At 40.1% G+C, this 16,750-nt stretch overlaps 1 protein-coding gene across 7 annotated transcripts in view; it reads left to right on the forward strand.

The window, feature by feature from the left end:
• CHRM3 (cholinergic receptor muscarinic 3) overlaps window positions 1-16,750 on the forward strand; it is a 511,025-nt gene that overhangs the window by 171,910 nt on the left and 322,365 nt on the right. For 2 of the 7 annotated variants that reach the window (XR_006821235.1, XR_006821234.1), the window contains exon 3: window positions 13,125-13,217. The exons of the other annotated variants lie outside the window; for them this stretch is intronic. The gene's annotated coding sequence lies outside the window, so the exon portion shown is untranslated. The remainder of the gene's footprint in view (window positions 1-13,124; window positions 13,218-16,750) is intronic. 7 annotated transcript variants of the gene reach the window in all.

Raw genomic sequence — 16,750 nt, forward strand, 5'->3', positions numbered from 1 at the left:
GCCTCTCACCTCTCTCCATCTCACTGTCCCTGCTGGTCCTCACCGGTGACATGCTTCCTCCATGAGGCCCGCGCTCTGACTTTGTGCTGGGAGCACTCTTCTCCAGATGCGTGCTGGGACAACCCCTTCACTTCCGTCAGGTCTTTGACGAAATCTCACTTCCTTTACCAGGCCCACCTGGACTGTCCTGCACAACTGAGCAAGCTGTCCCTCCTGCCCACACCACTGAGACACTTCCTGCCACTCTCAGCTCACTTTATTTATGCCTCCTCTTTTTTTTTTTTTTGCCACACTCAAAGTCATTTTTTGGCATCCTCTGGAATTTACTTTTTTACTGGATTTATTACTTATTGTCTTATTCCTTCTGTCGTAATTTACATTCAGTAATTGCAATGATTTTCATCCTGTTGTTATGATCATGGTGCTTGTCATCATCGTCACCCAGAACAATACCTGCCACATAGGGGTCTTCAAAAATATTTGTTGAATAGAAGTAACAGCCTTACCCAATTGGCAGTTTGGCCCTCATGTTATCCTTAGAACAGAGGACACCATTTCCGAATTTCCAATGCTGATCTTAGAGTGTCAGAAACTACGCCTTGTGTTTGCAGTGACGTGGATGAAACTAGAGGGTATTATTCTAAGCAAAATAAGTCAGTCAGAGAAAGACAATTATGATATGATCTCACTCATATGTGGAACTTAAGAAACAAAACAGAAGATCCTAAGGGGAGGAAGAGAAAAATAAAACAAGATGAAATCAAAGAGGGAGAGAAACCATAAGAGTCTTAATCATAGGAAACAAACTGAGGGTTCTTGGCAGCTCAGAGAAGGGTGGTTGGATGGGGTAACTGAGTGATGGGCATTAAGGAGGGCACGGGATATACTGAGCACTGGGTGTTATATGAGACTGATGAATTACAGACCCCTACCTCTGAAACCAAAATGAATGAATGAATGAATAAGAGAAATGAAGGAAGGAAGGAAGAAAGAAAGGAGGAAAGAAGGAAGGAGAGAGCCATGCCTTGATTCTGATGTAAAATAAATGTCAGTATAGTGCAACTCTTTAAACCTCATATGTCCAAAGGTAAGGATTAAGGGATTTAAATTAAGGAGACCCAAGTTTTTGTTTTTGTTTTTCCAACTGGGATATTATTTTTGTGGTCAATTTTCTCCTTTTATGAAAATAGATTCAAAACAAAGATTCCCTCTGTGTATTAACATTTAATCTTTTTAAAAGGCGGAACTCTTTGAGTAAAGAACAGAAAGGAGGGAAGTTTCTTACACCTTAACTGAAGTCATCATCAGTCTGCTGTGAACAAAGAGAGACAAACTGCAAATCCTAATAAAGCCCAGGGACAACTAAAGTAATTCATACTATTTTAATCCTAATACCTTCTAAGAATCTCCAAGGAGGGTCTAGAGTCTTTTTTTTAATTGTTATATGTTTTAGAGGTTTTTTTCCGTCTTATTTTATTTTATTTTATTTCTTTTTAGTGTTCCAGAGTCTTTTTTGACTTACTGTGTTTCTGAATTTGTTGGATCTCCCCACCTCTCACTTTCTAGAGAAAGTAGAATACCTTTGAGAGTAATGCTAGCTTTGCATCACGCCCAGGACACAGAGTTCATTCTGCCTCCTGATTTAAGTCACTGGCAGACATCAGTGTGGGTTCAAAGTCCTGGATGGTTTGTGGTGTCTTGTCAAAGGATTCATGTTTTCTCCTCAGGTGAGCCCGTCTTTGGGGTTCTACACTAAACTGAGATTGCTTTCTAGAGGTTGGAAGAACTAGAAACTGTCAGAGCCAGGAAGGTGGCCAGTCCAGCACAGGTGGCAATGCTCAGCGACCTCAGTGACAGCACCCACAGGCAGCCACTTGTCAGGGCTGGAGCCAGATGGCTGGTTGATGACATCCTGGCCCTGGAGTGTGTGCGTAGTCCCACAGGCTGTGTACCTTTTACAGTTTTTGAACACACACACTCATATTCTAATTATTTTTGTTGCAACAAACAACCCACATGGCATTAAAGTTACCATCCTAACCATTCAACGTGTACAGTGGAGTGTTATTATATACCCTCACAGTGTTATTCTGCACCCCTCCAGAATGTTACATCCTGCAAGAATGAAGCTCTACCCCATGGAACAGTAACTCCCCATCCCCCCTTCTTCCAGCCCCGGCAACACCACTCCATTTTCTGTGTTGCTGAGTCGGACTCCTTTAAGAATCTTGTATACAGGGAAACATGTGTTTTTTGTCTTTTTTGTGATGGGCTTGTTTTACGTAGCTTGAGGTTCATCCATGGGTAGCCCATGTCAGAATTTTCTTCCTTTTCTAGACTCAGATAATATTCCATTGTATGGATACAGCACATTTTGTTTATCCATTCATCCCATGAGGCTAGACCTCTCCCCTCATCCTATGCTCCTCTCCCAGGAATTACAGCTAATGGCAATTTTAAGTGAAATAATCACGGTTAGAAGAGGTACTTGAGATTACTCAGAAAGTGTCAGCAGACAGAATTTTAGAATGACTCTTATTTTAAAACAAGGTTGAGAGAAGTAACTGGCGAGCAGTTTGGTCCGTGATGAGGAAGTAATGGAAGTTCACCTCTTCTGCATAGTTCCTGCCAATCTCAAGAGCTTCCTCGCGGCAAAGAAACCAACAGCTCCTCATCGCGACCCTCTGAAAAACACCCACTGTGCTCACAAACACACAGGAGCAACATCTTTCTGGGTAAAGATTAAACACAGAGAGATTTTAGCTTTAAAGCTGAGTTACTTACTCTCCATATAAAAACATTTCCAGAGAAAAGTGATCAGAGTCCAGAATTTTCAAGATCATTTGACATCTTTAAATTGAAACTGAAATATTAGAAATGTCATCTGTTTGTGATTCTTCCTCTAAATTTGTAAAGGACTCCAATCCAGAGGCTTCTAATAAATCTCCAATTAGATGTTATTCTGGTCTTGTCTTATGTAGCCTTTTCTTTCTCCTTCCTTCCTCCCTTCCTCCCACCTTCACTCCCCCCCCCCCTTTCTTTTTTCTTTCATTCTGTATTTGTCCAATGATAAGGTTAGGTTTGACCTTTCAGTTTAACTTTATTTATTTTTTATAATTTTTATTATGTTAGTCACCACACACTACCTCTTTTTAATTTCATTTCAAAATGAGAAATCCTTTGTTCATATGCATTTTGAAAACAATAGTGGAAAACAAGCTGTTCAGAGAAAATTCATGATAGAGCAGCTCACATCGGAGGGTAGGATGGGCCAACCTGTAGTTCAGCCCACTTGGGACTGACGTGCGATCTTCTCCTGTAAGTTGTGGGGCACACGGTGGGTGTCGTTACCAGTACATGCGTTGTCCCCTCCCCTGCCTTACAGTTGCAAAACGATGGGTTATATAAATTCTTGAAACTGTTAGTAGCATGCACTTGCTGTAGGGTTTTGTAATAATGATTGCTCTGAGTACAAACTGTTTAATAATCTTTCATTGCTACCTATTCCATTGTAAAAATCCTGCATAAAATGCACTATGTTTGAATGCAACATTCTAAATTTTTTTCCCCAAATCTTGCTTCCTGTCAGATTTATGTATTGGTTGCCATTTCAAATGTGCCCAAGTCGTGCATTATCCTGAAGGCGGCCCGTCCTGTTTACAGCATCCTCACTTCCCCTGTCAATGACATTTCCCTGAAGTGCCCATCATGGGCGTTCTGATCCCTCCTGAGAACCATTACAGTTCTAGCAAACCCCTGCTCATGAAGGAAATGACAGACTTATTAATGTGAAGACATTAATATCTGAGAGGGCCTATTATGTCATTCTTCCCAAGGGCATGTACATTTTTATAATGGTCCATGCTTGAAGCCTGAGGAATAGCACACTTGCGGGTAGATTCTGAATATTTACAGAGAACCAAAGAAATGAGACATCCTTTTGTGTGTTGGAGGCTGTGTTTTGACTTTTGTGTTTGACTCCCCTGAAGTCAGATCACATAGATGATTGTCTTTACGGAAGGCCAGCTAGACCTTTTGCAGGTTACAGTCATTTCTAGCCCCATTTACGTGTGCAATTATAGTGAGTGCATTTCTGAATCTGTGTCTTGTGGCCTTGCAGTTTCTGGCACAAGAAATGTGTGTACATTTTTGTATTTTATATGTGATATTTCATATTTTTATGTTTACCACAAATATTTCCCGAGTCTTACTAAGATATATATTACATAACTTTCAGTGATACCACTTTTTCCGGGAAAATTAGTTAAGTTAATTATGCATCTTACTGATATTATTTAGTTCTGGATAACTGGACTTTTTCCAAAAATCGAATCTATCAATAAAGGTCAAAATTTACCACCATCGTCAACATTCAGAAGATTATGCTACAGAATTTTAAGGACATTAGAAGAGGCACTCTATCATGTTTTAATCAACTGATACTGTTTTTTTAATTAGTATATAACCTCTTCTGTGACTCTTCTGAAATGAACTGACTTACCAGAATGGGCAGAGAGGAGTGTGTTGGGTTTTTATAAAATGAATCTCATTATCCTTGGTTAACCCCTTTATTAATTACCTTTTGTTTTCAGTAGTCCCAAAGCCCAGATGAATATCAAAACCACCCCAAAAGCGTTTTACACTAAGAGATCACCAGGACTCTGGCCAGAGACCTCATCCAGAATTTCCTGGTCTCCCCCGCAAGATGCGTAGTCATAATTGGCTCCCTAAGTGGTTTCTGTGCAACTGGGTGAACCCTTATTGGGGACCATTGAGAACCATTAATGTACAGTTACCCTGTTCAGAAAACTTGGAGTGATTCTAAAGTTCTTCATCCCCATTTTATTAAGTAACAAGATCCTAATGACTTTACATTTTAAACTTACTTATTGGGAGGGGAGAGGAACTGGGGGATAGGCAGAGAGAGAGGGAGAGAGAATCCTCAAGCAGACTCCCTGCTGAGCAGAGAGTCCATGGCGGGGCTCCATCCCAGGACCCCAAGATCATGACCTGGGCTGAAATCAGGAGTCGCCACTTAAGGGACTGAGCTATCCAGACACCCTGACTTTACATTTTAAATTCTCTCATTGTCCCATTAGTATATTTATGAGCATGAATGTCTCCCCGCTTCTCTCAAATAAGGGAGTCGAATTCTATTCTAGCATATTTTAAGCATTTATGAAATATCTGTTGAATGAGTGATAAAGTGAATGAATGAAGGTATCATGACAGATCTTCTTCGATGTCTTTCTGACCCCAGATTTTATTATATCTCACATTTCCCTAAATTACCAAGCTGCCAACTCTAACAAAGGAAATGTTGAAGTTAGTTTGACATAGACCGGTTTTATTAAACTCGTAGTGATCCTTAGGGATTCCCCATTTTCTTTTCTTGATGTCCTTTACTATGCTAATCCATTATAGAGTCATTTCAGGAATATCAAACACATTGGTCTTGATATCTAGAAATGACATCGCTTTGAGGAGATTGGGACAGCAGGTACATTTTCCAGAGTCACAGGAACTCTTCATAATCTGTATATGGTTTTGAAAGTCGCCAGTCAGAGCTAAATCGTCTTGCTTGTGGATTCTTTCAGTACCTTATAAAGCTATTTCCTTGGAGGCAAGGCTAGTGGAATTCCCTTCCAGAAGCCCCTGTGTAATTCCTGCTTTCATGTAACTGAGATTTGGATTTCATGTTAACAACTTTCTCATGCACTCAGGAGCTCATTTTTCTTGACAGAGAAGACAAAAAATATGTTAAAACGTGGAGGTTTTTCTGACTCTTTCACTTTCCTTTTTCATCCAGGAACATAAACTTAATTGCCCAAAAGCAGTCAATGTGAGCTTTCTTTACTCCTGAAATAATCCTTCTTGCCTTTGATCAGTGCTGTGCCCTCTCACTTTATTTGAATGTTAGATCTTTTACAATGTTTTTTTGTCAGTCCTTCCTAATAGTTAATGTTTTGTCCTCACAGCATGGCAGGCATTGCTGTAAGTATTTCTATGTATAGATGCATTTATTAATCTTCACAGAAACACTTGGCAGTGTTATCACCATTTTACAGAGGGGGAAACCAAGGCACAGAAAAGTTAAGTAATTTGTTCAGCGTCCTACAGCTCAAGGTATTTGAATTGAGATTTGAACTCAAGCAGCCTGACTCTAATATCCTTAACCACGATGGCAGACTGCCTCTTTACTTAGCTGTCTTCAGTTACGTGCCATTGTCCACATCTTTTGTCCATAGTTTGGTACAATAGTAATTCAGTCAAGAGTACTACATGCATCCACATGGTCCCTGTAGTTATCTACTCCCTCCTCTGTCACCAAGAGGATTTATGAATACATAGATGACATTACTTCCCCCCATATTTTCCCAGTCTCCTGGAAACAGAACCTGGTATTCAGAAAACACACACACAGACGTCATTAGTTGAAAAGAAATGGACTAAATATTGTTTAAGTAATATGATCAGTTTCTATATTTTCTTTTCTAATCGAATTGTTAAGGTGTTATTATCTAACAAGGAAGGAAACTAAAATTCCCCCATGCTGTTCACAGTTTTTGACTATTTATTTATATAATCTTTTATTTTGGCAGAAAGTTTAGCAACTCTTTATGCCTTGCTGGAAACTCACTCTTACTCTCCCTCAACAAAAGAAAAAACTGTTAAGTGATTGATTTGTGGTCATCGAGAATTTATCAAAACTGACAATACAGTTAACTTTTTCCGCTCTGATTTTCAGACCCAATGTCAGAATATCCACCAGGGCTCCCTCCACTTGTTACTGGTATGTGATTTCAGCTACATCACTTTGCCAAATTTATATATGTATATATACTCATATTCATTATATACAAGTTAAGAAATTTTATGCGATATTAAGATGCAGAAGTTTTCAGTGAAATTGCTTCTTGAGCACACCTCTCCACTGCTGGAATACAAGACCGCTTGCCTCTAGGGCGTCTGACTACCAAACATAGGCTCTTTAGGTCATATTCTTGAGTACTTGGCAGTGACCCAAGGACATGGCCCGTTACATAGACCTTCAGGTAATCCAGAGGCTGTGTTTTATCACCTTTTTTTTTTAACCCTATCAATGCAAATCTTTTTTTTTTAAGATTTTATTTATTTATTTGACAGACAGAGATCATAAGTAGGCAGAGACGCAGGCAAAGAGAGGGGGAAGCAGGCTTCCTGCTGAGCAGAGAGCCCGATGTGGGGTTCAACCCCAGGACCCTGAGATCGTGACCCGAGCCGAGGGCAGAGGCCTAACCCACTGAGCCACCCAGACACCCCTATCAATACAGCTCTTTTTTTTTTTAAATATTTTATTTTATTTATCAGAGAGAAGGAGAGAGAGAGAGCACACAGGCAGGCAGAGGTGGAGAGAGAAGCAGGCTCCCTGCTGAGCAAGGAGACCATGCGGGACTCGATCCCAGGACCCTGGGATCATGACCCGAGCTGAAGGCAGCGGCTTAACCCACTGAGCCACCCAGGCATCCCTCAATACAACTCTTGATGTTCATTTTAACTAAGGATTTTTTGGTAGGAAGTTACTGTATGAGCCATGTCATAACTTGACAAAGTGTGTACCCGTCCATGGGTAGTTTTGTCTCCACTGAGAGTATTAGTAATGAGAAGGGAGAGGAGGAATATGTTAAGGACTTACAAGAAAAAAGTTATTTAAATTCCCGAACATTGTTAGGAGACGGATATTGTTATCCTTCTGCTTCAGACAGAGAAATCAAATCTTGTGGAGTGTTAGAAGTTGTTGAACCTCACACAGTAAGTGGCAAAGCCAGAATGTGAACCCAGGACTGTCTGATACCAACACTCTCTCTTCCTAGGGAGGTTACTACTGAGAGTTGTCTGTCTATGAATATGTCCGTGGATCAAATGCTCCCAGAGTTTCCACTGGGCAAATATTTACTGAGGACCTGCAAAGCCAGACTCCCTGTACTGGTCGTCTTGTGGGTGCTGCCATGATTAGGCCCAGTCATTAACGGAACACAATTCAGCGTGCTTAACCACGTGTTGAGCAATTTATGGGTGACCAGTACTGCTCTGCTCTAACGCCTTAGTTACGTTAACTCATTTCGTGCTCACAGGTAATCCTAAAAGGTAGATGATGTTCCATATTACAGATGATGGAACTGAAGTTTAGAAGGGCGAGTGAGGGTGTCATTTAGCAAGTGAGTGGAAAAGCCACGGCACGAACCTAGGTTACCTTGACTCCAGAACCTTCACATGGATTCTGTGTCTGTTCGCTTCGCTCTTCTGAAAAGAAATTAGTAGAAATAGTTTCATACGTTCAGCTGGAGACAGAGCAGAGGAAAACAAGTTCCAGGAATGATTCGTGGTATCTTCTTTCTTTTTGTCCTTCTTCATCTGTGCCGTAATGTCGTGACAATACTATAGGAAAATGCATATCAATGAAAACATACCACTGTCCGATATTTGTAGGACTTTTTTGCCCAAGTGCTTTGCAAACAGGTGCCATTTAAAGAATTAAACCTTTGAATTTCTCACAAGAGAGCACAGCGAAGCTAAATTGTGTGCTGAGTGAGACCGTTTACGTGCTACAAGCGTGGGATACTATTGGGCGATACAAATTATACCAGTCTGCTAACCTTTGTGACATTTTCCTCTGTGCTCTCGCAACCCTGAAAATGTCAAACTGAAGAGGATTTAGGCTGCACCGTCAGCTTAGAGAATTAGCAGACTGACTTCGCTAAAAATACTTACTTTTCATCTATATTATTGCCTTATTAAGAAGACAAACCATCGTTGTGTAAAATAAGTCTGAGATATGTACCTTTTGAGCATTTGAGTTATTTTACCACAAATTCAGTTTTCTACCTGCGGCAACATTGTTCCATCGAGTGCTAAAATCTCCCACCCAAGAGTCCACATGCTTTGTGGCTTTCATCACCAGCCGTGTGCTCGTGGCTCCCCATTTCCCTGGAAAGCAGAAGTGTCCCGGGCTCCAGAACAGCACATCTGACATTTTATTTTATTGTCCATCCCCTCTTGTGTGCTCAGGCGTCTCAAACACACCCTCCCTCAAACTAAATACGCTTTTCCTCCCGTCCTCTCAAAGTCATCTCTCCAATGCCGTCCTAGTCCGTGGTGCCATTCTCTGTCATCGGAGTTACCAAAGTAGCACCGTAGCCATCACTAAGCCCCTTAACGAAGTTCTGCCCTCTAGAATCTGTTCTCTGCACAGTGACTGATGGCAGCTTTCCAAGTTCACATGGGCCCTTCTGATGGAATCAAGTAGTGTGTTCACTCAGAACCCTTGAGTGTCTTCCATGGGGATCAAGTACAATGGCTTTTATGTGATTTGCAAGACTTCTTCAGATAATGGTCCCCGGTGAGCTCTCCAGAGTCACCATAAGCCACTCTCTCTTTCCTTGCTGCCTCCCACCAGGCTGTGTGCCTCTGGCCTCCTCTGATGATGAGAGTTCACTCATACCCTTGTCCTCACTCAAGCTGACTTACTAGGCTCGCTGACATCCCCCTGTCCGCCATTCAGTGAGTCTCACCCTGGACCATGTGACTATCCCATACCTCTTCTCACCACACTTCAGTTCGCAGTTTAGTATCTGTTTTCTTTCAGAGAGTGAAATTTTAGGAGGGCAGGTCTCATGTATGAATGAACCATATGGGAAGCAAGTATGTTAACACTGTTTGTAGTATTTTGTATTAAATGTGCATATGTATTTGTTTATAGCTTAACTGTAAATGATTCATTGAGTTTATAAAATATGGAAATAGTCAAATACATCTTGAGTCTCAAAAAATACTTGTATTTACTAAGTGCTTACTAAATGATAGGCACAAGAAGGAATGCATTTCAAAAAATACTTAGCAAATGCTTCTGCTATGTCTGGAACTGTACTAAATATAGAAAGTATAAGGCACACTGTGTGTCTTCAAAGTTTAAGACAATTTAGTTGAGAAGATAGGACACAGACACAAAGAACTATGGTAATGTAGGTCAATTTAGTATAGGGATACTAGGTCTCCAGAATCTATTTTTACTGGTTAATTGCTTAGCTAAGAATTACTTTGAAAGTAATTTCACTAATTTTGACTTGCTTTTCTCTCCCTTTTCTCCTCCCCTACACCCACTTTTCTGAGCAGAAATGTAAGATTTATTCAGTTCCCTTCATTTGGCATCACGACAGTACAAAGTCATCAGTGTAATCACCATAAGAGGACTTTGTTTTAATTTTTATCACCCAGCACATTTTTATTGTCAGAATGGTTGCTAATCATTCATTTTTATTTACTCTAGCTGGGGAAGTTTTGTAAAAATCTTGTGACTATTTAGAAAAAAAATGTTTTAAATTATGGGTTCTCTCCTAGCCTGCTTCCCAGTGAACACACCATAGACTCAAACCTTATGACTCCATTAGATAAAGAAGCCTTCACTAAGAGACAAGATCTTCTTCTCCCCTTGCCAATGACCTCCTGGCCACCAAGCCCCCTCACCTCCTCCCAGACCAGGCTCAGCCCCAGAACGTCACAGTCATGTTGTGTTTTTCTCAGGTTTGATTGGACTAACCCTCTGGATGGCCAAGATGCAGGACACAAAAACACGGGTGATTAGTGTCTATTTCAAATTCTTGAGTTCTTAAGGTATTTTTTAAATAACCATTATTTTGTAGTTTTTTAAAGCTGAATTGAAATATTTTTGTAGTTGTTTAAGAGCATATATAAGAAGAGAAAAACGAGGATAAGAGTAAACACGAAATAGTCTTAAGAAATGCTATGATGTAGGGGCGCCTGGGTGGCTCAGTGGGTTAAAGCCTCAGCCTTTGGCTCAGGTCATGATCCCAGAGTCCTGGGATCGAGCCCCGCATCGGGCTCTCTGCTCCGTGGGGAGCCTGCTTCCTCCTCTCTCTCCGCCTGCCTCTCTGCCTAGTTGTGATTTCTCTCTATCAAATAAATAAAATATTTTTTAAAAAAGAAATGCTATGATATAAACTAAATCTTTGAGAGCTGTTGAGAATGGCTAAAACCTTGTGTTGAGAAGAGAGTCAAGAAGGTTTGGGTTTAGAAGATTCTCGTTACTGTTCAGATCTAGTCTCCACGAAGCGCCAGGTATGATGACCTCTCCTCTCCTCAGCTCAGGATGCATTCCTCACAATTCCTTCAAAATGCCAGTTGGAAAAGCATCTGTTGGTTGTGTGGACATTGTGTTGACCAATAATATCTAAATTGTCTTCCCTGATACTCTAGAAGCTCAGTAAGACCTGGAATTCGTGATTGAGATATCAGCATTATACCTCGAAGGTCAAATTATTTTGTCAACATATTCACTCAGTTCTGGTTGGAATAATTGAAATAGGTCCATGACTTGCAGTGGTAAGTGGTGATAGTTCTTCAGGAAACAACAAAATAAAACTTGAAAAATGACATGAATGATTGGAGATATGGTGAACATATACAAATCTTTGCAAACTTTCAGACATATATGTATAAGCAGATGTCTAAAAACTCTAGATATTTCATTTGAGTAAGAAGTGTTGTCCTTCCTCTCTTTCAATTATCCAAATGTGTTATCTGGGAGAAAAAAAAAAATGTTCGGAACCTTCATGAGAGTCAATAAGCTGGTCAGGAGAGAAGGTTATTTCATTTGATGATAATAGAGAGATATTTGAAGCTGGGCAATGATTTTGAGCAGTGTATCTAACATTAGAAGAAGGTTTGGGATGATTACAGCAAGATACGATGTGATACGTTCATGGAAGGGGACCCTGGTAAACTTTTGTAGTTCAAAGTTGTGGAGGACAAACACCTTGCTTGATCATTTTGTCATCAAAAGCCCCCAAATCAGCCTTTCCCAAAACAGAAGTGTTCAAGGGTAAACACTGAGCTGAATGGGTCCCATGTCGCCTGTGTTGGATGATGGCAGTTTGGTGGGACTGTAAATACTTGGGAGGCAGATCCCTACTTTCTTTCTCAGGCCGAATGTTATGAAAGCCACTGGAGGGTTGTAGTTCAATAAGTCCTTGTACTTGAAGAGACAGAATGGGAATTCTAAACGTCCATAGCAAGATTAACGTGGTCTATAAACTGCGGTCACCATCTTACATCCAACTTTTGCTTGCCAAAGAACTCGATGTTCCTGGGGCACTTTTCCTGCCCCAGCTCTCTGCTTCCACTCTAAAAAAAAAAAAAAAAAAAAAAAAAAAAAGATCTTCCTCTATGATGTTGATTTTATTTGTCATTCCCATTTTAGAGATAAGAATACTTGGGCCCAGGAATGTAGTCTTTCTAGGGAAACTCCGCTAATCAATCGTGATGCAAATCCTGATCTGATGGGTTGGCGTTCCGTCTGCCCGCCATGCTCTCGCTGATGGAAACATTTCCATCTATCCTGCTCTGCCTCAGGAAGCAGACAGCCCCAGAGACGGCTGATCTCTGTGAACTGATGTGATAAAGATGTTTAGATTCTTCATAAGACAGTATCTGAGGCCAAGGCGAGTCAGAACTGATGGAAAGTTATATAGGTTTTTTGTTGCTGTCTCTTGGTGGATTTTAGCCCTGGAATTCCACCAAAGCCTATTAATATATAACTGTGGCCCATGCAGCCATAAAGGTCTTTTTGTGAAAACTGCAGAGGTGAACTTGGACTACAGTCTATTTTTTGCAGCCTGGAAGTTTCTCAAAGCAAATGTCAGGGCTTTGGATACTCATGAATCAAAACACGGACAGAAATAAAATTTTAGATACCTCCTAAACCCAAAACTAAAGGCTAAAAAATAATCCCCTTCCCATTCTTCAATGTCTCGGGGAGCTTATTCTTAAATTCACCATTAATTTATTTATAAATTATTCAGGTGTTCTTTGAGAAACACTTCAGTTCTTTTCATTATATATTTTGGGATGTTATAAAGCAGATATGCTGCTCGCTTCCTTTTTATTTCAATGTGCAGATTATAACTTTGGCACTCAAGAAAAAAAATGTGCTAGGAGGTTTCTTAAATTTTTGGAGAAAGTTAAAATTATTTCCTTGCACTTTCTGAGACCCATAATGAGCTCCAGCAAGTTCTAGGGGTGGTGCTGGAAGTTTGGGGTGCTGGTTTATTGTCTCTTGTTCCTTCTAGGTTCCCTCTGGGAGAGATGAGGAGGAAAAGCAGGGACGATGTTTCACTTTCATTTAGGATGGATAGCGGCATCTCCCAACACAGAACTTTTTGGTAAAGTTGGATTTGAAAATATGACCAGTGGGCAATTATGGGGCTCCTACTGACTTCTCAGGGCTGTACCTTTCCAGGCTTGTAGAGAAAGCTGGGGGCATGTCCTCTTGTCTCAACTAGTAGAGGAGTGACCTCAGCTGTATCTCCCACATTCTGTCACAGGCAGATAAGAGTCAGCTTGGGATGACCCTCCCGGCCTCCCTCTGGCAGGCGGGCCCTCAGCCTTGCCCACATGTGTTGAATGGAGCAACCATTAGGTCCTGGTTGCTTCTTACAAAGCTGTGACACTCGCCACAGACAGACGTGCCATGCTTCCAGTTCCCACTCGAGCAGAGCTCGGCCCTCCATCTTGTAAATAACACGCCCCAGAGAGGCCAGTTTCTTACCAGTTAGTAGACTACAGCTCCTTTCCTTTTGATGGAAAATACGGTGGGAAGGGAGATAGATGAGGATCTCCTCCTTCTACTTCATGCCACCCCCCAACACACAAACCAGAAAGGATTTTTCTCCTCATCAAGAAATTCCATCATTTATAGGCCAAGTTAGGACATAGGGAAGCAGAGGGTGGCCCACGCAGTCAGTGCCCTGGGGAATTTTAAGCCAACTATGCAATTAAAATAGTGAGGTTGGCAAAACTGTTTAAATTACCTACAGACACTAGTCTTTATTTTATTTTTCTGTTTATCGGCCTGTCTCTCTGTCTTACACTGCCTTCCTTTCTCCATTTCTCTAACCCTTAAACAGCAACCAAGTCATTTTTCCAGGGCTTATTTCAGGAATTACAGCCACAGTTACAAAAGCGTGTTTTGGCAAAGAGAAACATTTTCTCAGATTCATTTACAAAGAAACTTTCTCTTGTGCTAAGCAACAAAAGAAGCTTTATATTGACTTAAATTGTACATATCTGATTAGCCAATGTAGCTTTCTCTTGCTCAGTATATTTTTATTAGACCAGTAAATAAGCTTGTGCATTCTATTTTCCTACTTTTTTATTCTCCTATTTTTATACACGCACAAAGGTTTCTTGAAGTTTGGTTTTTGAGCATTCTATTAGACCCATAGATGAGCTACACATCTCTGCTCTCTTAATGCAAGCCATGTAGCATATTTTTAATTCTATGTGAATACTGCATAAAAACTTTTGAATACATTATGCCATTTTCTAATTTTAAACAAACTTGATTTAAGCATGTATGCAGATTGGTTCTTTTGCTAGTTAGAGTACCCTTCCTGCAGCTCCCAGGGAGTAGATGAGCTTGGAGACAATATTTATGAAACTAATCTGGAATATCCATCAACCTTCCCACTGTCCAGTTGGCACTGGTCTTTGGAGACAAAGTCCCATGTCTGGGAGTGTCTCTCTGTCATTTGGAGGCATTTGTGTTATTGTTAACCAAGTATTTGTCGGTCTAATTCACAGACCTCCAAGAGGTAGCCTAGTGTATGGCAAATGAGAGAAGCTCCACAAGCAGTTGTTGTCTGAGTCAATGGCCATCTATTATTGTGTGACTGTAATCAAGCCCCCACTAGGAATGTTCACCTGTTCTTTTCATTTTCCGTTGTCAGATGTCGTACTGGAATGTTTCAACAGACAGTCATCTTTCTTTTGTGGACAAAAGATGATTTTGAAAAATAAAAGGAAGGACACTGAGCCAACTTTGAGAAAAGTTTATATATATAATATATATACATATACACGTATGCATATATATGTATATGTATATCTCCAGCTGTCGTGTGCCCTAGTGTCCTGCTCTGTGACAGAGGAACTAGAAGATGAGCAGTTCTGGATGCACAAGCTGGGAGAAATGCTGCCTATACGCATTTTATAATAAAAAAAAAAAAAACAGGCTTTAGCTGTGTAAAGAAGTGGAATTCATACATGCACATGTATATGATAGTTCATAAATGCTCAGACAATTTTGTAGAAAAAGAAGTGGGTTTGTAAACACATCTTAGACCTTTAGGTGTTAGGAAAAAGCAAAAGTGTTTCCTTAATGAGTTACTGAAGCAGCATTGTAAGAGAACCAAACAATGTATTAACTTATGAATAGGTAATCTACTGATGTCAATGAGGAACCAAATTGAATATCTACTAAATCATCTACTGAGTAAAACAGCCTCCTACGTTTGGAGACATCTCTCTGCCAAAGATGATTCAAGGTACCAAATGCAAGCACTCTTCATGAAAAAAAAAATCATATATTAGTACATGAAAATTACATAAAACTGTATTTCTGACTTTGCATCTGAAGGACTATAGAAGTCCCCATTAAATGCATGACTTTAGACGTAAGAACATTTATTTACGAATGTCATAGAATGCCTTAGTTATAAATACAAAATAATAGGATCTTTGATTTTTATGTGAAAACCCACATTTTAAGCATTGTTCATTTTTTTAAAAATCCTCTATTATTTTAGATTTCTTTCTGACGCGTATTATAATGTTTGTATGTAAAGGGCTTTAGACCTAAAATTGTGGATGTGATGGATCCATGAGACTCAAGGTCACCTTCATAGATCATCTAGTCTGTCTGACTCCCTTCCTCCATTCATCTCCTCAGGAAGCCAAGCAGTGACTTGTCCATGAGGATCTCTAGCTCAACAAGAAATACAGTAGATGCTGAGTGTTCCCTACTTGAGGGAACTTTGCCTTCAGTTCATCTGGTGATTTATTAAGTCAACCGTTAAAAATCTTTAAAATCATTAAAAATTATTAAAAATCGTTAAAAACCATTAACAATGACCATTATGTATCTGGGGATATCAGGACCAATAAGATATGATTCTTAGCCCCAAGAACTTCAGAGTTGAGCATAAAAAGGAGACCAGAGGGCAAAGAAGGCCAGTGCTTTTTAACAGTACTATGATCTACATATAACATGAGCTACATTTGGGAAACAAAGAGAGGGTAACCAATACTCTTGGAGACAGGGATAAAAACTGACTTAAGGCATTATGGTTTAACCATTTTTAATAAGATAAAACTTGATAGTTAAAAAAAGGGCATTGTTAAGTTTTTACAAAGTAGAGGCCAAAAATTTTCCCTGTATCTATTCTAGCTTTTCTGTGTGTGTAAACCTGGTTATTCACAGACCTGTACCCCTGGGGATAAAAATACATTATATGTTTATTAAAAAAAAAAAAAAAGAAAGAAAGAAAGAAAAGAAAGGATGAATACCCAACTTTTGTAGCAACATGGACGGGACTGGAAATGATTATGCTGAGCGAAATAAGTCAAGCAGAGAGAGTCAAGTGTCATATGGTCTCACTTATTTGTGGAGCATAACAAATGACATGGAGGACATTGGGAGATGGAGAGGAGAAGGAAGTTGAGGGAAATTGGAAGGGGAGGCGAACCATAAGAGACTATGGACTCTGAAAAACAACCTGTGGGTTTTGAAGGGGCGGGGGTGGGAGGTTGAGAAGCCAGGTGGTGGGTAATAGGGAGGGCACGTATTGCATGGAGCACTGGGTGTGATGCCAAAACAATGAACACTGTTATGCTGAAAAAAATAAATAAATTTAAA

The sequence above is a fragment of the Meles meles genome, chromosome 13, assembly GCF_922984935.1.
Source record: "Meles meles chromosome 13, mMelMel3.1 paternal haplotype, whole genome shotgun sequence".
In the NCBI taxonomy this organism is placed as follows: Eukaryota; Metazoa; Chordata; class Mammalia; order Carnivora; family Mustelidae; genus Meles; species Meles meles.